General features: G+C 42.9%; 1 long non-coding RNA gene across 1 annotated transcript in view; it reads right to left on the bottom strand.

Annotated features, from left to right (window-relative positions):
- The window catches only part of LOC140906683 (uncharacterized), a 133,231-nt gene extending 114,093 nt beyond the window's left edge, over window positions 1-19,138 (bottom strand). The window contains exon 1 of the long non-coding RNA XR_012157204.2: window positions 19,082-19,138. This is a non-coding gene — a long non-coding RNA (uncharacterized LOC140906683). The remainder of the gene's footprint in view (window positions 1-19,081) is intronic.
- Between the last annotated feature and the right edge of the window lie 2,957 nt (window positions 19,139-22,095).

Below are 22,095 nucleotides of genomic sequence, written 5' to 3'. Positions count from 1 at the left end.
AGTGTGTTATTTCATTCCGCAAAGCAAGTTAGTGAAGCAAAGAGAACCTGGCAGACTTAGGACTTTAAATGGAATCCATTTTGTATCCATATATTCGCAGAAACTGGACTTGGCCATTGAAGTTTAAACCAATTTAAGAGACATTTGATCAGATAATACTAGAAATGCAGTTGAAGATATTCCCACAGACAGTGTTCCTATAATCTGCTTATTTGGTTTAAATACATTTAGTTTTTTCCTTGTAACTAAGTGAGAAAAAGAAAACACTTGTTGAAAATATCTTAAATCTCGTTTATAGTATCAAACCTCTTATAAAGTGTGTGTATACAAAATAATTAATATATTTTAAAATCCTAGCTTCATTCAACTACCTGCTCCCTCCTAGGGTTTGTAAACCCATTTATGGGGGCTCTAAACCAAGGAGGGAAGATGGGCCCTAATTTTACTTTGTTTAGCTGGAACAATTGAATAGTTAAAATTAACCTAACCTTTTTGTTAAATGTTAGTGATACCTGATGGGAAGTTCGGGGGCCCACTATTATTAAGTTAACAATTTTGTTTGTGAAGGCAGGTGTCATATTGATGCTCAAGATGCCATCTTTTGTTATGAATAACCTAACCAATTATCACCCAATCTTTAACCTATCATCTTTTGAAGACGGTTATTGGGAAATAATTATTGGAGAAATTCTACTTGCAGCTTGATCATAGAGGCAGTTTGGCCCAGTGGCAGGGCACAAGACTGGGACTTTGGGTTCTATTCACAACTGGCTGTGTCACCTTAGAGAAGTCATTCTTCATCTCTGTGCCTGTTTCCTCTCATTCCCCTTTTCTGTTTTATCTATTCCATCTGTAAGCTCCTCAGGTCATAGACCATCTTTTGCGATGGGTACGTCTTACACTCAAACTGGAGGTGTAATTTTGAGCTTGGACAGATGTGCTTGTGGCAGCTTTGATCAAACTAGTGCACTAAAAACAGACATATTACTGTGGTGGCATGAACAGTGAGACAGACTAGCTGCCTGAGTACCTACAGTCCTAGGCAGCATTATATTCGGAATGGCGAGCCCATCCTGCCACCTGCACCACTGGGGCCACACTCCTATTGTTAATGCACTAACTCAAAGATAGCATGCCTACATCTCTCCCAAATGAAAATTATCTCTCCTGTTTGAGTGTAGATGTACCCGACATATCTGTGCATTGGTAGAGGCCTCTAGGTGGGACTGTAATACAAATAACAATTTTGATCACTTTATTAATTTTATTATAGATTAGTTGGTAGATATGGATCTGATACTAGAGTTTTGGAGAGGGTGTCTGTGGGTGATGATTGTCTGTGATTGATAATCTTCTAACACTGAATATTGCTAAAGTGTTCATGTGATTTTGTTATGTCTATTAGTATGTGTCAATACCTTACACCATGAGTCTGTGTGGATTCACCTGTGTAGTTTTGTAACAATGGACTGGGCTTGTATTTCAATCTAAGAAATCTAAACATGAGTTAACTGGTGCTCTCTCTTCCTCTCCCAGAGTACTTATCTGGGGCTTCAGAGAATTCTATCTTCACTGGGGCAGTTAAGTGCTAGATTTTGATCTCCAGCATCATCCATATGGAAATGACACTCACGTCTCATTCAGATCTACATCTTATTTTCATCACACCAGATCCTGCCGTTTCTTCTAGAACTTTACAGAGGTTGAGATTTGGATGGGAATTAACTACTCATGTTCATTCAAGAGAAGGCGGGAACAATAGTGACGGTGAGGGAAAGGATTTAGATGAATGGGAGTGGATCATCAGTGCCCCTTCAACTGAAGATGTTATGCACAGCATTTGCCAACACAATATGCTGTCTTGAGATCATTCTGGATGCATCACTTCTCCTAGATCAGCTCATAAAGGCTCTGGCACAAAGTGCCTTTTCAATCTGTTTTACCTTTGACTGTTTCTCTCGAATGCAGAACTTGCCACAGTGATCAAAGGTAGATTACTGAAATGAGATTTACTTGGGGTCACCCTTGTAAAGGGATTCAGAAGTGCAGCTAGTACAGCATACAGTGGCTCATCTTTTAGGTTGTGTGAATGGCTATGAGCATAACAAAAATGCTTCGTGCTCTGCACTACCTATCTGCTTACTTCAAGGTGCCATTCATAGCTATGGTAATGATCCCTCCGTAAAGCATGAACTATACTCTCAGCTAGGCAATCTCAGAGACTGATCATCTCTCTCTCAAATCATGCTTGAGATGTGATTTGGTTGGGCATTCTCATTGTCAATTCTTGGGTTAATCTCCCACTAGTCAGTGACTAAACAGTCTCAGTGGAGGGCTTAGAATTTTGACTCCTGGTTCCTTAGCAGTCCTCCAGATCTAAAGACTGGGAGCTAATAACTTCAGCATTTTCTTGCAATCTACACTCACTTTCTCCCTTACTCCTTATTCAAGCAAAACTCTCAGTGAAGCAAGTGGAAGCTTAGATATGTGAAGACTTCAGAACTTAGAACTCTGAATACCCAACAAAAAGTGAAATATTTTCATTAGCTGTATGGAAAAAATAGTTGTAGATACACATAACTAGATATGGAAAATAATGTTGATGCATTTTATTCTGAGAGGAGAAAATAGTACCCAAAGAATTATTTTTTTTTAAATTTTGCTTGGAAATTAATAACTTTGAGGAATGGATTATGTGTTTTCTTTTCACAGAGTTAATTTTGGGATGCTCTTATCCAGTCACCTACATGCTCGTATCCAGTAGGGTCAGTGTAAACTGGTCTTTCTCTAGGGTTCAAAAAAGAACTAGATAAGTTTGTGGAGGATAGGTCCATCAATGGCTATTAGCCAGGATGGGCAGGGATGGTGTCCCTAGCCTCTGTTTGCCAGAAGCTGGGAATGGACGACAGGGGATGGATCACTTGATGATTACCTGTTCTGTTCATTCCCTCTGGGGCACCTGGTATTGACCACTGTCGGAAGACAGGATACTGGTCTAGATGGACCATTGGCCTGACCCAGTATGGCCATTCTTATATTCCTATGGTGTAGACTAAAAATAAAATCTCAGAATTGTCTGTCATAATAATAGTTTGACCTTTTGGAAACCCACAGCATTTGCTTTTGAAAGTGATGAAGCAAAATATCTGTACATTCAACATTGATCGATCCATTTATATTGTTTGAGTTTTGAGAGTCATACAGCACAGACACAGGTCACTCCAAGTTGTGCAACCCTTTTTAATTCAGAGCACTGACCTGCCAATTTTGATCTGTTTTTCTGCCGTGTCACTTCAGGGAGCGGTTAAAGCAATCAACGGTTGAGCTGATATTTTAAATTATATGTCATAGTAAAATAAAAGTAAAGATGTATTCACTATCCATAAGACATCTACAGAGGTCTTTAAACCATCTTTAAGGGTTTTTTTCCCCATCATTGGCATTTAAGGGGGAGATTTTCAAATTCATAAGCGGCAGGTAAGCATCCAATCCTCATTTCAATGTAAATTGGGCACCTAACCTCCACTTTTATATGAAACACTTAAAGAGAATTCGACTGCACAAGGAAATGTACATTAGTTGAATCCTGTTCTGTTTCAACCATTCATAACTGGAGTGGGGAGAAGCAAAAGAAGCCAACTGCAGCTATAACTCCGAGTCCTTCATCAACAATTTCCAAATTGCTGAGTGTAGAGCAACTATTGAAACAACATGTGTCATCCATGGAGCTTCTACTCCAAACTGTAATGACAGATTAATGTCACTGTCAGGTACTTGGCAATGGAATAAAAGACCCTATAGTAAGGGGGTGAGGCCTTCCTCAGAGACTGATGGGGAGGAACCCCACCCACTCCTTGGTGGGTGGAGCCAGGACAACCATGCCTGCCCCGCCAGAAGCAGAGGGTCAGGACTGGAAATATAAAAGGCGGGCCCTGCAGCTCAGTTGGGCTGGAGCCGCTGAAGGAGACAAATATTTCCCACCTCTGCTGGAGCAGGAGCCTGAAGAGGACCTCTGCAGCACTGAGGACTCACCAGAACTGCCAGATGACCAAGACGCTGAAGAGCTACTGGGAATGCTGCTGGCGGTGTGCCCCAGGGAGATGGAGGATGACCCCGAGATACAGGCACACATTGAGAGGAGTGTAGGAAGTAGCCCAGGAATACCCTACTATAGCCCAGTTTTGTTGTTGTCAGCGAATTTTGGCTGGATCCCTGCTGATCTGGTGGAGTTGGGTGAGTCCTGGTCCCTCTAACCCCTGCTGCCATCCCCACCCCTGAGGTGGCAGCCTCCCCACCTTAGGCCAGGAGGCCTGCATTTGTCTGCCATCTGTCAGAGCCAGGGCGTGAGACTGTTTGGTGCTCTGCCCTGCCTGAGGGCCCAAGCTGGTTAGACTGCTTGTTTCTCTGTCCTGCTTGAAGCCAGAGCCCTGGACTACTTGCTGCCTAGTTCTTCTTAAAGGCCTCAGAGATTGCTAATTCCCTGGTAACCATTGTCATATCAAGGCCCCGAGAGTGAGGGGGTGTGGTCTCCCTCTGAGACTGATGGGAGGGATAGCCCCATACACCTACAGCCCTAAGGTACAATGTCTGGTGTTTAAAACTCAATGATCTATTGTATTTATGATAGCTGAGTTTTACTGATACAACCCCTTTAATAAAGCATTAATAATATTCTGATATCTTAAGAAAACTTTCTCTGTTTCTGAAATTCCTTGCCATTCTTAGTGAAGATAGTAGATAGCTGCATGAAATCCACTAGTGTATTATTTTCTAGTTTTACAGAGCTTCCTGTTAGGCCTTTGATATCACTTCCTCAGAAGGCAAACACGGAATGAAAAGAGAAACATTGACAACTCCCTACACCAACTAGTGAAGATGCAAAGAGTTTCCATTCAATAATTTATATTCTTTTATATAACCTAGCACTGCACATGACCTCTTTTGCAGGTTTAGGAATGGCTGTGCTTTTGTCCAATACACTTAAGTGCTGGGCTTAATTATCTGAGTGTATCATGGAGATATGAGTGTTCAGTTGTGAGTTCTAAACCATATTACATTTGCACTTTCCTTCCAGGGGCCAAGATCATAGGAGGGGATGGCAGTTTCATTTTATGAAGTCAAACTATATGACAAGAAGCATTGCCTTCCTCCCCATAAAGACTGCTGTCTCCTTTTCTGTTCCTGGATTGGAGAAGTGAGAGCCCAGGAAAAGAGCTTGCATTTTCCCCTTTTGCAAATGCTCCGTAGTATTATACGTAAAGAGTGGTTACACTGAAAGCACTGTACGTAGGTAGGAATTCCATCCCTCAAATGTAAAGGGAAAAATTGCTGGACTGAAATAATGGAATATGTGTAGTATTGTATCACTACATAGAACAAAATAGGGTTTGCTCTCCTACATAGTACTAAAAGCTCCCTGCCTTTCAACCATGACTAGCTGTATATTTTTGAGGATACCGTTATGTTCCATGCACTTTCCTGCTGTTAAAAGTTATACCAAAATGCTGACTAGTACAGCTTTGTCCCTCTTTCCTTAGTTGTTTGCAGTGTTACTGGAGCCTGGTCCCAGGATATGAGAGAGAGACACGGGGGTGAGGTAATATATTTTATTGGACCAACTTTTGTCTCTTTCACCAACAGAAATTGGTCCAATAAAATATTACCTCACGCACCTTGTCCCTCTTTCCTTATTAGGTTTGCCTTAGTTCAGTAGTTGTGTTCATCAAGTTCACGGCAATGACTCGCTGAACTATTGAACACACTGTTTCAGGTGACCCCATACAATTTCTATGGGGCTGGTATCTCTCATCAGTAAATGTGGAAAAAAATAGCTAATACACGACCAATATAGAATTGGACAATATAATTTTGGAGGCAATTTGGGTTTTGTATACATGTGCTATGGGTAACAAAACTCACTTAAGATGATTGTACTTAATCTTGCAAATATATTACAGCATGATACTATCAATGCATTGCCTTTCTCCTTACATCTGCAATTCTCAACACACAGTCTTCATAACAGAAAAATATGTTAATCTCTCACAATGTAACTGGGCGTATTGTCCAATTAAGACCAGACTGGGGAGATTTGGGGGCCAGACTAGCTTGCACAAGCAATTCTGCTGCAGACAAAGACCCAAGGAAGGACAGTGGCAGCCACATAGATAGCAAGTAGTCCCAGGGTTCCAGGAGTCTGGAAAAACTCTAGGCTGATGTTCCATATAAGCTTAAATCAGGAGCCTTGTAACGTAGAGAAGGACAGGACTCCCCATGCTCAGACAACCAGATCAGATTCTAGGCATGAGTAGAGCACATAACCTGCCTGATCCCTCATTGTGGTAAAGGGAATATTCTGGTAGGAAGGCAAATGTCTATGAGCCTGTCCCACAGCCAAAATCAAAATCAAACCCATTCCTCAAAATCAGCCCTCTAAGCATTTTAATACTGGCTGCAGGTGCCAATAGCAGGACATTACAGTGCTACAATTATTATATGCACTAGAGTCTCATCCATGTAGAACTTCTCTGTTTAAATTAATGTTTGTTCTGATCCATCCTTTTCCCTTTATTCATGCCCCCAAATTAAAATGCAGTGCATATTAGACAAAAGGCAGAAAAACAGCTTGTACATAACATAGTTGTGCTGTTTTGTGTTGAAACCATACAAAGTCATGGTAGGGGTTATGCTGGGAGCTAAGCAGAGACACTTTTCACTTATTGCTAATGTCAACTTTGAAAAAAAATCAGAATTAAAGGAGTTCTTTTGTGAGAAACATTGTCTGTACAAATTGGTCACCACAGATTCCTTTTCTGTCAAAGTCCTGGTCTACACTAGGACTTTAGGTACAATTTAGCAGCATTAAATCGATGTAAACCTGCACCCGTCCACACAATGAAGCCCTTTATTTTGACTTAAAGGGCTCTTAAAATCGATTTCCTTACTCCACCCCTGACAAGTGGATTAGCGCTTAAATCGGCCTTGCCAGCTTGAATTTGGGGTACTGTGGACACAATTCAACGGTATTGGCCTCCGGTAGCTATCCCAGAGTCCTCCATTGTGACCGCTCTGGACAGCACTCTCAACTCAGATGCACTGGCCAGGTAGACAGGAAAAGAACCGCGAACTTTTGAATCTCATTTCCTGTTTGGCCAGCGTGGCAAGCTGCAGGTGACCATGCAGAGCTCATCAGCACAGGTGACCATGATGGAGTCCCAGAATCGCAAAAGAGCTCCAGCATGGACCGAACGGGAGGTACGGGATCCGATCGCTGTTTGGGGAGAGGAATCCGTGCTATCAGAACTCCGTTCCAGTTTTCGAAATGCCAAAACCTTTGTCAAAATCTCCCAGGGCATGAAGGACAGAGGCCATAACAGGGACCCGAAGCAGTGCCGCGTGAAACTTAAGGAGCTGAGACAAGCCTACCAGAAAACCAGAGAGGCGAACGGCTGCTCCGGGTCAGAGCCCCAAACATGCCGCTTCTATGATGAGCTGCATGCCATTTTAGGGGGTTCAGCCACCACTACCCCAGCTGTGTTATTTGACTCCTTCAATGGAGATGGAGGCAACACGGAAGCAGGTTTTGGGACGAAGAAGAAGATGAGGAGGAGGAGGAGGTTGTAGATAGCTCACAGCAAGCAAGCAGAGAAACCGGTTTTCCCGACAGCCAGGAACTGTTTCTCACCCTGGACCTGGAGCCAGTACCCCCTGAACCCACCCAAGGCTGCTTCCTGGACCCGGCAGGCGGAGAAGGGACCTCTGGTGAGTGTACCTTTTAAAATACTATACATGGTATAAAAGCAAGCATGTGAAAGGATTACTTTGCCCTGGCATTCGCGGCTCTCCTGGATGTACTCCCAAAGCCTTTGCAAAAGGTTTCTGGGGAGGGCAGCCTTATTACGTCCTTCATGGTAGGACACTTTACCACTCCAGGCCAGTAACACGTACTCGGGAATCATTGTAGAACAAAGCATTGCAGTGTATGTTTGCTGGCATTCAAACAACATCCGTTCTTTATATCTCTGTGTTATCCTCAGGAGAGTGAGATATAATTCATGGTCATCTGGTTGAAATAGAGTGCTTTTCTTCAGGGGACACTCAGAGGAGCCCATTTCTGCTGGCTGTTTGCTTGTGGCTAAACAGAAATGTTCCCCGCTATTAGCCACGGGGAGGGGGGAAGGTTGAGGGGGTAGCCACGCGGTGAGGGGAGGCAAAATTCGACCATATAACGAAAGCACTCACTCTTTGTGTGTGTGGTTTTCGGGAAAAAAAAGGGGGGGGTGAGAAAACCTGGATTTGTGCTGGAAATGGCCCAACTTGATTATCATACACATTGTAAGGAGAGTGATCACTTTAGATAAGCTATTCCCAGCAGGAGAGTGGGGCAGGAGGAGGTATTGTTTCATGATCTTTGTGTATATAATGTCTTCTGCAGTTTCCACAGTATGCATCTGACGAAGTGAGCTGTAGCTCATGAAAGCTTATGCTCAAATAAATTGGTTAGTCTCTAAGGTGCCACAAGTACTCCTTTTCTTTTTGTTAACAGCAAGGTTTACCCTGAAAGAGTGTAGCCACTGTTTTATAAAATGTGTCTTTTTAAATACCGCTGTCCCTTTTTTTCTCTCCACCAGCTGCATGTGTTTCAATGACCAAAAGATCTTCTCCTTCCCAGAGGCTAGTGAAGATTAGAAAGAAAAAAAAAAACACACTCGAGATGAAATGTTCTCCGAGCTCATGCTGTCCTCCCACACTGACAGAGCACAGACGAATGCGTGGAGGCAAATAATGTCAGAGTGCAGGAAAGCACAAAATGACCGGGAGGAGAGGTGGCAGGCTGAAGAGAGTAAGTGGCGGGCTGAAGACAGAGCTGAAGCTCAAATGTGGCGGCAGCGTGATGAGAGGAGGCAGGATTCAATGCTGAGGCTGCTGCAGGACCAAACCAGTATGCTCCAGTGTATGGTTGAACTGCAGCAAAGGCAGCTGGAGCACAGACTGCCACTACAGCCCCTGTGTAACCAACCGCCCTCCTCCGCAAGTTCCATAGCCTCCACACCCAGATGCCCAAGAACGCGGTGGGGGGGCCACCGGCCAACCAGCCACTCCGCCACAGAGGATTGCCTAAAAAAAAGAAGGCTGGCATTCAATAAATTTTAAAGTTGTAAACTTTTAAAGTGCTGTGTGGCATTTTCCTTCCCTCCTCCACCACCCCTCCTGGGCTACCTTGGTAGTCATCCCCCTATTTGTGTGAGGAATGAATAAAGAATGTATGAATGTGAAGCAACAATGACTTTATTGCCTCTGCAAGTGGTGATCGAAGGGAGGAGGGGAGGGTGGTTAGCTTACAGGAAAGTAGAGTGAACCAAGGGGCGGGGGGTTTCATCAAGGAGAAACAAACAGAACTTTCACACCGTAGCTTTTTTCACACCTGGCCAGTCATGAAACTGGTTGTCAAAGCTTCTCTGATGCGTACCGCGCCCTCCTGTGCTCTTCTAACTGCCCTGGTGTCTGGCTGCGCGTAACCAGCAGCCAGGCGATTTGCCTCAACCTCCCACCCCGCCATAAACGTCTCCCCCTTACTCTCACAGATATTGTGGAGCACACAGCAAGCAGTAATAACAGTGGTAATATTGGTTTTGCTGAGGTCTAAGTGAGTCAGTAAACTGCGCCAGCGCGCCTTTAAACGTCCAAATGCACATTCTACCACCATTCTGCACTTGCTCAGCCTGTAGTTGAACAGTTCCTGACTACTGTCCAGGCTGCCTGTGTACGGCTTCATGAGTCATGGCATTAAGGGGGTAGGCTGGGTCCCCAAGGATACATATAGGCATTTCAACATCCCCAACAGTTATTTTCTGGTCTGGGAATAAAGTTCCTTCCTGCAGCTTTTGAAACAGACCAGAGTTCCTGAAAATGCGAGCGTCATGTACCTTTCCCGGCCATCCCACGTTGATGTTGGTGAAACGTCCCTTGTGATCCACCAGAGCTTGCAGCACTATTGAAAAGTACCCCTTGCGGTTTATGTACTCGCAGGCTTGGTGCTCCGGTGCCAAGATAGGGATATGGGTTCCATCTATGGCCCCACCACAGTTAGGGAATCCCATTGCAGCAAAGCCATCCACTATGACCTGCACATTTCCCAGGGTCACTACCCTCGATATCAGCAGATCTTTGATTGCGTGGGCTACTTGAATCACAGCAGCCCCAACAGTAGATTTGCCCACTCCAAATTGATTCCCAACTGACCGGTAGCTGTCTGGCGTTGCAAGCTTCCACAGGGCTATCGCCACTCACTTCTCAACCGTGAGGGCTGCTCTCATCTTGGTATTCATGCGCTTCAGGGCAGGGGAAAGCAAGTCACAAAGTTCCATGAAAGTGCGCTTACGGACGCGAAAGTTTCGCAGCCACTGGGAATCGTCCCAGACCTGCAACACTATGCGGTCCCACCAGTCTGTGCTTGTTTCCCGAGCCCAGAATCGGCGTTCCACAGCATGAACCTGCCCCATTAGCACCATGATGCATGCATTGGCAGGGTCCATGCTTTCAGAGAAATCTGTGTCCATGTCCTGATCACTCACATGACCGCGCTGACGTCGCCTCCTCGCCCGGTATCGCTTTGCCAGGTTCTGGTGCTGCATATACTGCTGGATAATGCGTGTGGTGTTGAATGTGCTCCTAATTGCCAAAGTGAGCTGAGCGGCCTCCATGCTTGCCTTGGTATGGCGTCCGCACAGAAAAAAGGCGCGGAACGATTGTCTGCCATTGCTCTGATGGAGGGAGGGGCGACTGACGACATGGCTTACAGGGTTGGCTTCAGGGAGCTAAAATCAACAAAGGGGGTGGCTTTACATCAAGGAGTATTTCAGGCAGGACTTCACAGAGGGTTCCAATAAGAAATGGTGCACCTAAGTTATTGTTCTTATTGGAACAAGGAGGTTAGTCTGGCCTCTGATTGATACATGGCTAGATTTACCTCGCTGCACCTTCCCTGTGAGTGACTGCAGTGTGACCTAGAGGAATGAGTCCTCTAGATAGGGGAGGAGGCAAATGAGTACAAAACAAATCTGGTCTATTTCTTGTTTTGATACACTCCTTCTATCTTTTACATCTTTGGCTGGCAGCAGACGGTGCAGAAGGACTGCATGCTATCCACATCTCATGGCTGCTCGGCAGAAGATGGTGCAATAGGACTGCTAGCAATCCGTATCGCCTGCCTGCTCACCATAAGACGGTTCAATAGGACTGACTGCAGGACTAAAGAGAATGACCTGGTCAAGTCACTCCAAATTTAGTCCCTGTGCCCATGGCTGCCCAGGCGCTCGTGGCCGACGTGGCCAGGAGCACCTCGGACATGACGATGACAGCTACCAGTCGTACTGTACCATCTGCTGCCACAAGGCAAGGGGTTGCTGCTACTGTGTAGCAATGCCGTACCGCATCTGCCAGCACCCAGGAGACATACAGTGACGGTTACCTGAGCGGGCTCCATGCTTGCTGTGGTATGGCATCTGCACAGGTAACTCAGGAAAAAAGGCGCAAAACAATTGTCTTCCCTTGCTTTCATGGAGGGAGGGAACAGGGGCCTGACAATATGTACCCAGAACCACCCATGACAATGTTTTAGCCCCATCAGAGTGCTCCATTGTGACTGCTCTGGACAGCACTCTCAGCTCAGATGCACAATTGTTTGCCGTTGCTCTGACCCAGGGAGGGGCGACTGAGGACACGGCTTACAGGGTTGGCTTCAGGGAGCTAAAATCAACAAAGGAGGTGGCTTTACATCAAGGAGTATTTCAGGCAGGACTTCACGGAGGGTTCCAATAAGAAATGGTGCACCTAAGTTATTTGTCTTATTGGAACAAGGAGGTTAGTTTGGCCTCTGATTGATACCTGGCTAGATTTACCTCGCTGCACCTTCTCTGTGAGTGACTACAGTGTGACCTAGAGGAATGAGTCCCCTAGACAGGGGAGGGGGGGAAGCAAATGAGTACAAAACAAATCTGGTCTATTTCTTGTTTTGATCCTCTCCATCTATCTTTTACATCTTTGGCTGGCAGCAGACTTTGCAGAAGGACTGCATGCCATCCACATCTCATGGCTGCTCGGCAGAAGATGGTACAGTACGACTGCTAGCCATCCTCATCTCTTGCCTTCCCGGCAGAAGATGGTACAGTACGACTGCTAGCAATCCGTATCGCCTGCCTGCTCACCATAAGACGGTTCAATAGGACTGATTGCAGGACTAAAGAGAATGACCTGGTCAAGTCACTCCAAATTTAGTCCCTGCGCCCATGTCTGCCCAGGCGCTCGTGGCCGACGTGGCCAGGAGCACCTCGGACACGACGATGAGGGCTACCAGTCGTATTGCACCGTCTGCTGCCACAAGGCAAGGGGTTGCTGCTACTGTGTAGCAATGCCATACCGCGTCTGCCAGCACCCAGGAGACATACGGTGACGGTTACCTGAGCGGGCTCCATGCTTGCAGTGGTATGGCGTCTGCACGGTAACTCAGGAAAAAAGGCGCGAAACGATTGTCTGCCCTTGCTTTTACGGAGGGAGGGAGGGAACAGGGGCCTGACAATATGTACCCAGAACCATCCGCGACAATGTTTTAGCCCCATCAGGCATTGGGATCTCAACCCAGAATTCCAATGGGCAGCAGAGACTGCGGGAACTGTGGGATAGCTATCCACAGTGCATCGCTCCGGAAGTCAACTCTAGCCTCGGTACTGTGGAAGCACTCCGCCGAGTTAATGCACTTAATGCACTTAGAGCATTTTCTGTGGGGACACACACACTCGAATATATAAAACCGATTTCTAAAAAACCGACTCCTATAAATTCGACCTTATTCCGTAGTGTAGACATACCCAAAGTGTAATAAAGTTATTTGCTTGTGTTAACATTTACCTGAATTGTATTCATACTTTCAATAAAGAGTTAACTTTACACTTGTACCTTTTGACTTTGAGAAAGGAGTTCAGACAACAGCACAAATACTAACTGAAGTGACTTATGTGGTAGGCTCACACTGCTGATGGAGCTTATGGACAGAGATACATTCAGCACTTCTTCTGAGCCTGCCTATATATGTGCTTACTGTCCTCAATCTTAAATTGAGATTCACTATCATATCCCATTATAGTCCCAAGTATATCAGGGATCCAGGCTAGCGACTCCCATTGCATGATTGTGGTCTAATTGGGTCAGCTCTAATAGTGCTACATAAAAATAAGCTTTACCAATATTTTATTAAACGGATTAACATTCATTGAGAATAGGTCACAGACAGTATATATTTTGTTAACTCTTGGCAGAATGTTATACATACAGAAAGAGGCTTCAATGTAAGAATAAATCCTGGGAAAATTTCTCTCTCTCACTTAGGCTTTATGATGGTAAATGATTTAGAGACTTTTGTAAAGATGCCAAGACATGAAATAAAAGTAGCTTAGACGTGAGAATTTAGATTGACTGGAATGTCAAGGAAAATAGAATTCCAAATGCCAGTGCTTTCAAATCCATGTTCTGTTTTAAGGAAAACATCAGTATAATATAAGAAACATTATAATAACTATATGACTAATGAAACTTTCATCTTGATTGGAGAGACAACACAGTTTACCAGTGGAAAGTATGGTAAAGGTACTGATTTTCAAAACTGTCATACGGTAAATTCTATAATCATTTTAATTTAGTTAATTGAATCCAAAACTATTCAACTTCTAAAAATAAAATAGTCTACATTTTGAAAAGTAGTTATTTTGGATGCCAAATTTGAGACACCTTAAAGAGAGCTAATTTTCAGAGAATTTGTGATCAACGCTTTCTGAAAAATCAGTCACTCTTTTTCTTCTTACGTCACACTATCAAATGGCTGAACTTTTTTTGTTAAAACTACATGCATGTGTACACGCACCCCAGAAAAGGTTTAGCCTAGGATCACTGTTTTGCACCTACAAATACTTTGGCAATTCAAATTTGTCGCCCCCCCCCCCACCACCAAAAAAATTAATTACACTCAAGACTAGGAATTCTAATCCCTTTCTTTTGGAGGGGGCAGAAATGGACGAGGTTGTAGATACAAAACAAAATTGGAATTTCTTAGGGATGTTCATCCATCAAGAGAGAAAACAGGATTGTATGGTGTGATGTGGTCTAATATAAAGATTTTATTGGTATGCATTTGGAATGGCTGGATAAAATGTTCATATTATACTATGCTATCTTGTATTCTCTACATGACAGATATTTAACACTTTTACAAGATCAAAGGCCCTAATTATCAACTGTTTGAGGAAGGGACCACATAAATATTATGACTTGTACAGCACTCAAGCATATTGCTGGGACTTAAAATATCAAATTGAATAGATCCATATTTTATCAAAGATTTGAGATTCTAAACGTTGGGGCAGATTCTAATCCAATGTAATTCTGCATAGCTCCATTTACTTCAGTGTAGTTTCACTTACTTACATAATTTGAGGGCACGGGTCAGTGTTTTTCTCTGTTGAGTAATGAAACAGGTTTATTAAGATTTTTTTTTAATGGACAAGAGTTCTTAGATGCGCTTAATTGTTCACACTGATAAGTCAATTATATACTCATGAAATAGGGGCAGTGTAAGGCAGACATACTTCAGAGAGTTGTCAAAGCTTCTCACCATAGCTCTGTCAATGCACTCAAGTCCTAAATCGTAATACCCTGAGTCCATTAGTGCCAGATCTTATTATAAAGTGTTCAATATCACTACAGGGGATAGAAGAGATACGAAATTCTTGAGGCAGTGCTGTCTAGTGGATAGACTCCTGGACTGGGGCTTAGGAGACTTGAACTCTATTCCCACTGGCTTCAGGCCTGCTGGGTGACTATGGCATGTCATTTCACCTCCATGGCTCAGTTTCCACAACTTTAAAATGGGGATGATACTGACCTCCTTTCTAAACTATACCTACCTCACTTTGATATCCGGTAATGAAAAGCACTATACAACACCTAGTTATTATTAGAAAGTTAGATATAAGCCTGTTTGTTAGACTGGGATAGAATTTTGGTTTTGACTTTTGATACCCTTATATCCTTACTAAAATGTGTGAACAAAGAGCAAAGATACTGAATGTTACATTTCCCACAACCAGATGGGGTTTATTGTACAATGAGAAAAGATAACGGATAGAGTTAAAAGTGTTGCTGTACAAAGTGGGAGTTTAATATACGGGCATACACTGGAAGGCTGCCTGACTCCTCTCAAGCCAAGGTCAAGCAACCAGTTAGGAGGGGCAAGGAGGTATGGGGGAGAAGGTATAAGAAACACTAAAAGTCAAAGAAAGGCCTGGCTTTGGCCAGAACACAACCTCACTCCTTACCTCTCCTATGGGATACAAAAGAGGTAGTATCAAGACCCCAGATTGACAACCCTCCAAAACGGAACAAGACCATAAATTGTAAGGGGTGGGACCAGGGGGTGTGCACTGCAGGTAGATCTGGACCTGCTAAGAAGGAGAAGGTGGGAATACAGAACAGGAACACTGGGGAAAGGCTCTGAGGCATCACAGCTACGGATATGCTAGCTTGAAATTAGCCCCAATAAATATCTCATTGCCTGCACTTTGGACTTCTCATCTTCTGCTTTCTGTCTGCATGACAAGAACCAGGGGAGTGGGTAAAAGGAAAGCCCCTAACATTCAACCAGGCCACTGAGTGGCAACAAGTCTATTTCACAGCTGCTATTCTAAAATTGGTGGGAGGCACCACTTTAAAATTCAGTAATTTTTTGTAATGCTGCAAGAACTTCAGAATGCCATCACTACTGCATAAATTGCAATCATTTAATATTTCCCTAATTGAATGCTTGAAAGTTATGGAACATTCCAATAGTGGTAAGAAATTAACTAACTATGTCTTGTATTATATTAGCTGTTTGGGGGTCTGACACCCATGAAACTTGTTTGACTTTAATGGAGTTGCTCCTGATTTGCACTGGTGCAAGAAAAATTATACTATGGCTCTTTATCTTTGAAGGGGGAGACATGCTATGAGCTAACCACCTCATCTGTATGCTCAGATTCCACAGCATAAAGTGATCGCTTTTGCCAAAGGAAGTTCTGTAATGTTGCCTATCTTCTGAAATGTAATTGAATATATCTGATATAGTGTTTGTGTAGTATACAAAATGACATAGTAGAAGTGTGTCTCTCCTTGAATGCAATGTTTACACATTTTCAAGCATTATTAAAATCTCATGCTTAGTCCCGACATACTTCATAAAAATGAAAGAGAGAGAGAGAGAGAGAGAGAGAGAGAGAGAGAGAGAGAGAGTTTTATTTTAAATCAGAATATTACTGTTTTAAAAGGCCCTCTAATGCTAATGAATATTATGTGGAATTATTTGGTATTTTTAAACAAAAAATTAATATAGAAGCTCAATTATAATTAAACCCAGATCATTATAAAATGCAGAACAAAAGGAGATACATAAAAGTAACCATTTTATGGGAATTAACAGAAAAGGCCAAGGAAATTAAATATGAAGCATCATCCATGCTTTTCAACACCATGCTTTTTCAACACCATGACATTCAAGAAGATGATATTTATTTTTTTCAGAAAAGTAAAGAAATGGTAAAGAAATGGTAACTATGCAAAAATGAGAATATTATATTGTGGTTACCAGCCCTAAAGACTTTTTGATTGAAGTGAAAAATAACTGATCAGTTTGCTATGGTAATTTAGAACGATAAGATTAGCATAGTGAATATAATTCAATCTATAACAGCTGGATCAGTCTGAAATGCATTAAGAGCCAACCCAATCAACTGGTTTTACTTCAAAAAGAAATCAGTATGCAATCAGGATAGTCAAAAAAAAGTGTCACAGGTTTAAATTTAACCAGGTTTCTTCTTAAGAACAAGAGAGAGAGCTCCTAATTCCAATACTGAAATTGAGTAGCATAGTTAATGTATACAAGAGAGGTTCTTTGTTTGAGAAGGACATTCTTAATTATGATCAACATGTTTGCATTTTAAATCAAAGATTTTTTTTGTAGAATTCAAATTATGAGACCCAACACATCCTCTATCATTTTAACCGGCAGTAATGACTGCATCAACTATTTTACTGTCATTGAGCAGAAATGACAAAAGCCTAATGAATTCTTGAGTTTTCATAAACTTCAAGAAATATTTCTGGTTTGCAATATTAGTACAAGTTTACAAACCTTCTTGTTGTTTAATTTAAACTTTTAAATTTTTGTTTCATGATTGAATCAGGTTTCAAAGTGTTTCTAGCTAGAGAGAAATCTGGGTTATATATTAGGGACAGGAAAAATCGGCTGTGGTCATGTAATTAAAAAGACTCTCATCATGTGCAAAAGGATTGCACTTTAATTTAGCATTTCTTAACTTGAGTGTTTGACTTTGCAACCTTAACATTCTTTTAACACAGAGTGGGGCTTTTTGTTTGTGCGTTTTTATGTACAACGGTATATTTACTGTGTCATATCCTCAACTGCTGTAAATAGACATTACTCCATTGCAGTCAATTAAGCTATGCCAATTAATATAATCTGGGGATAGAGCCCACTTTACAGAGTATACAACATAGGAAAAAGCTGGTATAAGTGCATGACTCTGTCTTTTTTGGAATTTCTCTCTCCCCCTCTCTCTCTCTTCCTCTCCTCCGCACTCCTGACTCCCATGGTCCCTTCAACATAGAATGCAAGCCCAACTTGGAAAGTGGAAACCTTTACATAATCACCATGTATATGTACCGTTTCTGTCTACAACACTAAGTTATTATTGGTATTATAGTGGTGTTTGGACACCACAATTAAGATCAGGACCCCACTGTGCTAAGTGACATATAAACACATACTAAGAGTCCCTACACAGAAAGTTTATAATTTAAATGGAAAACAGTCAAAGCAAGCATTGTTGTCATTTGATACATGGGTAACTGAGCAACAGAGAGATTAACTGACTTGTCCAAAGTCACATATGAAGACAATGGAAGACTTGAGAATTGAACCCACATTTCCTGCACCCTAGTCCAGTGCCTTAACTGCAAGATCAAGCAACCCTCTCAAGTGTCTAGGTTCTGTCAGATCACCAGTATTTCACCGGACTGTCCTTCTCCCTTCTGGGAGGGACAAATGTCACCTTAGAAGGGGCTGGTGGTTGATCAGATTGTCAGAAGAATGCCCTTCACCTAGAGTCTTGGTCTGAGGGAGGGCACACACACACACTTTCCTCTGCTCATCTCCAGAACATGCATGGAGATCACACATAGGTAGGGCCAGGGGAGTGGCGTGTGTGCCTCACTCTAGTCACCAAGTGGCTAATTTAGAGGAGTGAGGAAACTCATTGGCTCCAATAATCTCCACACCTCCATTTGTTTAATCATTCCTGAACATGCAGCAGTCATTTTCCCTGCTAAAACTGATGTGCCCTAGAATTACTCTGTTTGTCAGTGCTGGCTGTTTCCAGACTTGCTGTGGGTCTAATCAGATCATCTCTGGAATCAGGAACAAATGTGTCCCTCTGGAAAAGACTGACAGGATGTCCAGTGGGTTCCCCCCCCCCCCTCTCACACACACACACACACACCCCTTCCTCCCAGGAACCTAAAGCCTGGTAGGTGAGGATAATAAGGATAAAGGATTTCTTTAAAAAATAAATAGAGGGGAGCGGGAAATAGATGCCTGTAAATATAGTATCACTGTGAGCTGTCAATGTCCAGTGATGGTAAGAGGCTTAAAGGAGCCAGGTCCCTGGGGTAAACGCAAGCATGGAGGGACTAAACCCTGTTAAGACTGTGGGGTGAAGAGGGACCTTAAGTCTGCACAGTCTGAGCTCGCCTCATCTGTATTCTCACTCCTCCTAACAGTGAGAGAGTGGTGGGATGTAGCAGTGGGCTAAATCATAAAATCAGAAGTGGTGGTTTGGTTAGGGGGACCAACCCTCATTCCTTAGTCAGATCCCATGTGGCCATTTAACCCTGCACTGTACCAAGTTAAAGCCTGATAGTTCAGGAAGAGGTCAACCAGCAGCCCTTAAAATTAAAGTTAGTAAAGTTGTGATCTTACTGCTTTAAAGACCTTCATTCTCCTGAGTGTCATCTTCCATTCCCTTTCCCCATGCTGTCGGAGTGGTAGTAAAGTTAACATGTAAACTTTGCTACTTTTCTATGGAGTCTTAATAAATCTTGAGGACAGTTAATGACTGACAAATGTTAATTCGTACATATCCTAACAAGATGTTTCTTATTCAGTGGAAATCAGGATAAACACCTACTTTATCAGGAGTCACGGGCATTGTGGGCTTGTATTCAAGCACCCTCTGGTATTATGCTGGCCATAATCACTTATTGAAACCATCTGGAATAATTTCAATATCAAATAGATTAGCAGTAGCGTCTTTCCTCTGTTCACTTCTTTGTTTCTGACCTTCAGGTTAAAACAAAGTAAAGCAGCTTAGATATTGCTTGCCAGTTTCCAAGTATCATTCAGCATTTCTTTGAATCATTTACCATGTTTAAATAAGAAAGTAAAACACTAGTGCTTGAAACATCCTATCTTCATTTTAATTAGTACAGTCATCAAATTGAATGGCAAAGAAGCTACTATCTACACAACAGGTAAGACAAAACGAAATATGAAATCAGATACTATTTCATTTGTAAATCTGTACTGAAGTTTATCGACAATTAAATGCAGTACACTGTCATAATTAAAATTTTCAAGTGATTTACCTTCACATCATACTAATACTGAGTGTTAACAGAGGAGGTTTTGGAACAAATTGATCAACTAAACATAATAAGTCACCAGGACCAGACAGTATTCACCCAAGAGTTCTGAAGGAACTGAAATATGAAATGCAGAACTAACAAGTGCCTAAATCAGCCCCTCTACCAGATGACTGGAGGATAGCTAATGTAACAATGATTTTTGAAAAAAGACTCCAGAGGTGAACCTGGAAATTACAGGCTGCTAAGCCTACATTCAGTAACAGGCAAAGAATTATCAGACACATTAATGAACACAATACCACTATAAAAATCCAAGGTATGCCCACACTTTGAATACTATGTGCAGTTCTGGTCACCCTATCTCCGAAAAGATATATTATCATTGGAAAAAAGTACAGAGAAGGACAACAAAAATTATAAGGGGCATGGAACATCTTCCATATGAGGAAAGATTAAAAAGACTGGGACTGTTTCAGCTTGGAAAAGAGATGACTAAGGAGAGATATTACAGAGGTCTATAAAATCATGACTGGTGTGGAGAAAGTGAACAAGGAAGTGTTATTTACCCCTTCACATAACACAAGAACCAGGGGTTACCCAATGAATTTATTAGGAGGCAGGTTTAAAACAAACAAAATGAAGTACTTCTTCATACAACACTCAGTCTACCTGTGGAACTCATTGCCAGGGGATGTTGGGAAAGTCAAAAGTATAAGTGGGTTCAAAAAAGAAGTTCATAGATGATGGCTAATGATGGATCTAAGATGGTCAGGGATGCAACCCCATGCTCCTGTATCTCTAAGCCTCTGACTTCTGGAAGCTGGGACTGTATGACAGGAGACAGACCACTCAAAATTGCTCTGTTCTGTTCATTCCCCCTGAAGCATCTGGCACTAGCCACATTAGAAGACAGGATTACAGGGCTAGATGGACTATTGGTCTGACCCAGCATTAAGCTTCTTATGTTCTTAATATAAATCTTTCCTCCACCTCTGCTAAATTTGATCTTACTAGAACTTATACACAGTTCCACCAAGCTATGAAGGACAAACTCAAAGTGTAGTTATCAATGGTTTGCTGTGAAACTGGGAGGACGTATCTAGTGAGGGTCTCACAGGGTCCAGTATAAAATCTACTGATGACACCAAGCTGAAAAGGATTGTGAGCACTTTGGAAGACAAGAGGAGAATTCAAAATGACCTTGATAAATTGGAGAATTGGTCTGAAATCAACAGGTGAAATTCAATAAACACAAGCACAAGAAGTAATTGGCATAATCTGCAGCAAAGGGAGATTCAGGATGGATATTAGGGAAAACTTTCTAACTATAAGGATAGTTGAGTACTAGAATAGTTTACCAAAAGTGTATGTGTAATCCCCCTGTGATGGGGTGTGCTCCCCACACTGGTCCTGCAAGAGCTGAATTAGGCCAGGTGGGCCCAACCAGCTAATCAGGCTGCACAGAGAGGACATTTAGGCTGAAGGCAGATATTCAAAGAGAAGCTCACCTGTGAGGGACAGGTGAGGCTTCTACAAAAGACCGGATATTGGAAGCAGAAGGGGCTGCAGGGAAGGAGTCTGTAGTCACTCCTGGGGAAAGGGGATATTGTTTTGGGGGGGGCGCTGCAGAGACAATTTGGGTAATATTACTCTCTGAAAAGAGGGAGTAAAGAGACTGGCAAACCCAGAGGAGAAGGGAGGGCCAGGAGGTATAGAAGCAACTCAGGGAAAGGCAGCAAGGACTTCGGATGTTGTGTAGAGGGTCCCTGAGCTGGAACCTGGAGTAGGGGGTGGGCCTGGGTTCCCCTGCCAGTCACTATGGGAATGGCACTGTGAGGCAGTAAAGTGGAAGACTACCTGAGACCGCTGAAGAGCAGGAACCTTGATGCACTTCCCTTTTCCCCTCCCCCCAGAAGGGGAAACCACAATGGTGACCTGTCCAGATGGCTGAGTCACAAAGAGGACAGCTGCGGCTCCTGAGGGTGAGAGAGGGGCTGCAGAGGAGAAGCTGAACAGGTGTAGCCATTGGAAGGAGTGTAGTTGTGACCAAGCTAATCCCCAGAATTACGGGGTGGCACCCAGGAGGTGGCACCATCCAGCAGTGAGTAGAGCAACCGGTCATACCCCCTCATTGGAAATCTTTAAGAACAGGTTAGACAAACACCTCTCAGGGATGGTCTAGATATACTTGGTCCTGCCTCAGCACTGAGCGGTGGTCTAGATGACCTCCCTTCCACACCTACATTTCTAGGATTCTCTTATTGCTATTGAGAGGAGCATTAAAAATATGACATTAAGTTAGTAATTCTTTGAAACAAAAGAATTGTCAATTGCTAGAACAATCTACAA

Source organism: Lepidochelys kempii, chromosome 1 (genome assembly GCF_965140285.1).
Source record: "Lepidochelys kempii isolate rLepKem1 chromosome 1, rLepKem1.hap1, whole genome shotgun sequence".
NCBI classification, from domain to species: domain Eukaryota; kingdom Metazoa; phylum Chordata; order Testudines; family Cheloniidae; genus Lepidochelys; species Lepidochelys kempii.
The sequence above is the reverse complement of the archived record's forward strand: the minus strand, read 5'-3'. Positions and strand labels throughout refer to the sequence as shown.